This window comes from Helianthus annuus, chromosome 11 (assembly GCF_002127325.2).
Source record: "Helianthus annuus cultivar XRQ/B chromosome 11, HanXRQr2.0-SUNRISE, whole genome shotgun sequence".
Lineage (NCBI taxonomy): Eukaryota > Viridiplantae > Streptophyta > Magnoliopsida > Asterales > Asteraceae > Helianthus > Helianthus annuus.
The window spans coordinates 140,747,210-140,752,032 of record NC_035443.2 but is presented as its reverse complement, the minus strand read 5'-3'; the positions used below and the strand labels follow the sequence as shown (position 1 = coordinate 140,752,032).

General features: G+C 34.3%; 1 long non-coding RNA gene across 1 annotated transcript; it reads right to left on the bottom strand.

Moving 5' to 3' along the window:
• Positions 1 to 306: 306 nt before the first annotated feature.
• On the bottom strand, positions 307 to 2,624 carry LOC118483671. The gene is made up of 3 exons (XR_004871002.1): positions 2,486 to 2,624; positions 699 to 2,317; positions 307 to 628 (listed from the first exon to the last, which is right to left on the bottom strand). It is a non-coding gene; the product is annotated as an uncharacterized LOC118483671 (long non-coding RNA).
• Between the last annotated feature and the right edge of the window lie 2,199 nt (positions 2,625 to 4,823).

Here is a 4,823-nt window from a genome sequence, read left to right as displayed (position 1 = left end):
ATGATGGGGACTTAGAAACCGAAAAGGGATATCGGTTAGGAGAGGAAGTCGTTCGTGATGATGTTATGGCTAATGGGGTGTGTGAATTGTGTAACTGAGTAACCCCTTAACCTCCACATAACTCTCCTTATATAAGCACCCAGGAGGAAACCTAATTAGTTAATAAGGGTAATATGGTCCATCAACAATTACCAACTAATTATTTAATAGGTTCTAATATATTTTGATCTCTATAATGTAAATGATTATGATGGCTATAGATTAAATATTAATACGTAACATATTTAATCTTACAGGTATTTTTTTTTCTACGAACTGACCATATAAGGATAAACCTAAATCAACTTAAACTATATGGGTCAAATTTGCCAACAGTTGCAAGCGGTGTTGTTGAATATAGCTAGAAAGAAACCGACACAAAGACTTCCGCAAAAGACACAGACTTCGACATGTACTAAGATTATGTATTTTTGACCTGTAACTGTAACCCGACCCATTTGGTAAGTAATCGAATTGGTGGAGGTAGCTTATGTATTTACCTGTACGTTTAATTAGTAACTGACCCAAGTTGGTGGGACCATCACATACATTAAAACTACCTGAGCTTATAGGATGCTCCATATTGGACCTGGCAAGAATAAAAACCTATGGATTAGTAAATTCAAAAAGTAGAAATATTATTGATTTGGCAAGTTTACCTTGAGTGAAAAATCAGTGACATCTTGCAGTAACAACTTGGCTTTAAAGTAATGAGCCAAAGCTTTGGCAAGCATTTGCTGGTAGAGTTCCGTAAACACAAAGTGACCAAAAAACATTAGATGATGCCGGCAAGATCTGTTTAAGTGTTGCAAAAAAAATTAGTTTACATGAGGGCCCTGATAACAATATAGTTTGACTTTCCAGAGAAAGGTTCCTTGTGTGCTTGGAGAAGTTGATGTTCTTCAAATAAACAAAGAATGCACTTAAATCAAATCAAATTCATCACTCTGCACATGAAACTAAAAAAAATCAAATTAGGGCTCTGGTTAAAAACAATAACCATAGACTAAGCATACATGGGAAATCAAACAATACTCGCATTAACCTTAAAATATAGACAATTTGATTTGAAACAAATTAAATCAATCAACTATCATTAATCTTATATTCATCAATTTGCATTGGAAAGTAAAGAAATCAAGCTGGTGCAGTATATATTTAGTTTAATACTAAGAGAACTAAAGTTTTTATATGGTTAATATAGTTAGACACAATAGAAACTATCTTATCTTAATCAACATTATGCAAAAGAGGAAGAAACCCAACAGTTGGTTGATATTATAGAATAATATATAATACAAAATAAGAAATTGCATTGTATTCAACTATTCATATAATCTGAACCATCTAATAGTAGAGATGAGCTTGGTACCGGTACCGAATTTCCCACTGGTACCGAATTTCGCCAAATATGGATACCGATACCGAAAATGTTCGGTACGGTATTGGTATTTAAGGGTAAATTCCGGTAAAATACCGGTACCGAACGGAAAATGCCAAAATGTGGGTACCGATTCAGTACCAAAAAAAATTGGTACGGGAAATTCGATGCCGGTACCAAGTAACAAATGCTCATCCCTATATAATATTAAGGTTGTGGTCATTTGAGTATGCATAAATGAATTTCAGCCACATAAATGAACTAGTTTTTGATATGAGAAGAAAATACTTAAAACTTTACACATGATAACTCCCCCAATGACTGAAATCAATAACCAGCTTCGATCGGTTGAAGTTGCATGACCAGCAATGATGCCGAAACCCTAAGAACCATGATTAAATGCCCTCGACCAATATTTATGGGGTTTTCATCTTAAACTTATTGTAGCAAAACCCACCTACATAACACACGAACTACACGAATCACACACCATGAACATAATTAAGAATACTCCAACTCAAGATCCAATGCCTCCAGTCAATAGCAACGCCTCTACCGCCTCCAGTCAACACCAACGCCTATAAACACCAGAATAATAAATATCACCACTATTTAAACTCTGGATCTAGCAAATTGGAACAAAGAACATGATAACCGTGCTTATTGGATTAACGTAGTTGGTCCCTAAATAAGTCGGCTTTGCTGTCTGGGTTGCCAGATTCTCCATTTCCACCATTAAACAGACACTCAATACTGCCTTTATGCATCGGGAGCTGCCATTTGTAGCCGGAAGCCTTTTGTCAGAATACGACCACTGATGCTACAATCGATCAAAAAATTCCAATAATAAGGATTTCAAAATCTCATAAATATATGTAAATACATCTTGATCCAGATCTGCAATCACAGAGAGAAAGGAAGATGTGGGGGACCCTAGGGTTGAACAACAAAATGAAAAAGAGGCGGATCTATACATATATGGACGATTACCATATTAAACGTAGACTATAGCAAAAGAAACAAAGGATTTTTGGATTAAATCATCAACGACCGGGGTAAACATACCTGGATGAGAGTTCGTCTCTTTGATTTAGGGTTTTATGCAGGGAAACAGAGAGCGCTATTAGCTGCATCAGTTGATGTATAACTAATAAAACCAAATCCTCAAAACCTTCTTGAATCTCGATCAGTAATAATATTGGCTGCAATGACAACAAAAATCAAAACCAACAGTTAGTTCATACCCTTTAAATTGTAAAATAAACTTTCCAAAAACCAAGGTCCTAAATCCTAAACAGTTAGTTCATACCCTTTAACATATGTAAGACTTGTTGCGTAGGTCTCTCTCAAGTTTTGATGGATCAATGTGAGGTATGAATCTTCCCTCTTTAGTTACTTATGGCTTCCTTGTATCCACATCTTTAACACCTTCAATCAAACATTTGCTTGATCAAGTGGAACCATATGTCCAACATTATACACCTAACTGATACTGAATAAGATCTGGTTTTTGCCAGCTCAAGTGCTCACCTATACATGAATAATATCATTCTACCAAAAAAAAATTAATAATGGGAAGGTGGATGAAGCAGCCCAAAAAAGGGAAGGCATGCATTCATAAATCCTCCTGAAAGAATAATAATTATAAAGGAATGAACAACTAAAAATACACATCTTATTTGAATTAAACCTTAAAAACTAATAATATTAAAGTAGAAAACTATCATGTTACCGTTCCTCAAGTAGTGAAGTCGCAGCCCCTTGTTCCAGTTTCACACTATCATAAAAATTTCCTTTCCTTGACTACATGTGGATCCAAAAGCTCATCCACAGTGTTTGGGCCGTTGTTATTCATGAAATGTCAACAGTGCAGGTAGTGAGAATATAGTTTTGGCTGAAGAGAAATTCCAAAGGCCCGATGTTTCGCCATAGCACCAGTCATTGTTCTATGCCATGAAGAGAAATTCCATGGCAGAGATTTGAGTTACTTGTTCACTACATATGTTCTTCAAAATCGCACCGAACACTAACTAATCAAATTAAAAACAATAAGTGATAATAATCTGTATAATGAAAAAAATGCTTTAAATTAATAAACATAAAACCAAAAAGTTGCTTAAAAACAAAACATTAAAAGCCAAACATGAACCTTTCATATGTTGTAGAATCTGATCATAATATAATAGAATGTATATTAATAACAACAAAAATATAAATGACAATAAAAAGTAGCAGGCTTACCTTTCTTATCTTGTGGTCAACCAATTGTAGAGCTGAACGGAGTTTTGCTACTTGTGCAGAGTCTTCGGTTGCCTCAATTGCTAAATTACCTGCAATATCTTAATAACACACACATTAGGTTCCATTCTAACTCCTATTTGTGATATCACGTACATCTACTCACAAACTTTGTCATACTAATATTCATTATTGTGGATTTCAACATCATTATTCATCTTACAATTCAAGCCAAATTTGAGATTCCAATTAAAAACATAAAAAGTTATCAACACGATATAATGTAACCTAAAATTCAAGCTATCTAGTTACAATTATCGACTTTACCTGATAAATACTGATTCTAAATGGAAAGAAACAATAATAAAATTACCAATTTCTAAAGAGAACGAAAACAGAAAAGTTCAAAATTGATGGAGCAGAGAGATATGATTGATGGAACAGAAAGGGCCGACACCGTTACGCTTGAAGACGCTCAGCTATCTTCCAGTATTTCAACATTATAACCTAATTCACTGGTTAAGAAGAGAAACAAAGTCTACCTCATCATGTGATTCCTTGTGCAAATATACGATTTGAAATGTTTATAACACAAAGTACTGATGTAGAATGAGCATTAGGGCTTTACTAATGAGCTAACTATTAGTGGACATATCATCAAAGCATTAAAAAAAGAGGTGTCAATAATAACATATAAACCTTATATTCAAGCACAAAGAGCAATCAATTAAAATGATCTTTCTACCTTAACTTCTAAGTTTTGATCATAAACCGAACATCTTGTGTCAAGTAAAAGATGCTCACAATTTCTTGCTACTAAAAAACCTCAGGAAGAGCATCGTTCCAACAAATTGCAACATGTAATAGGAGGGTGGTTTCTTGCTGCACATAATATATATATATATATTGTAAATTCGACGTCATGAAGATGGAAAAAAAGGTATTCTGTCAAGAGCAAAAAAAGACTAAAAACACCAAAATGTTGGAAGTTCAATTGAAATCGATTTTGTTTGATGGAACCAGAAACATGCCTTGATCCCTATCATCTCCTCGGTCATCAAATCCTTTTCAAAAGCCGAACTCAACATCGTAATCGTACCAGAAACAAACTTGCCAAGAAAAACACCTGATGATCAATCCAATGGGACCATATCTAATTATTATA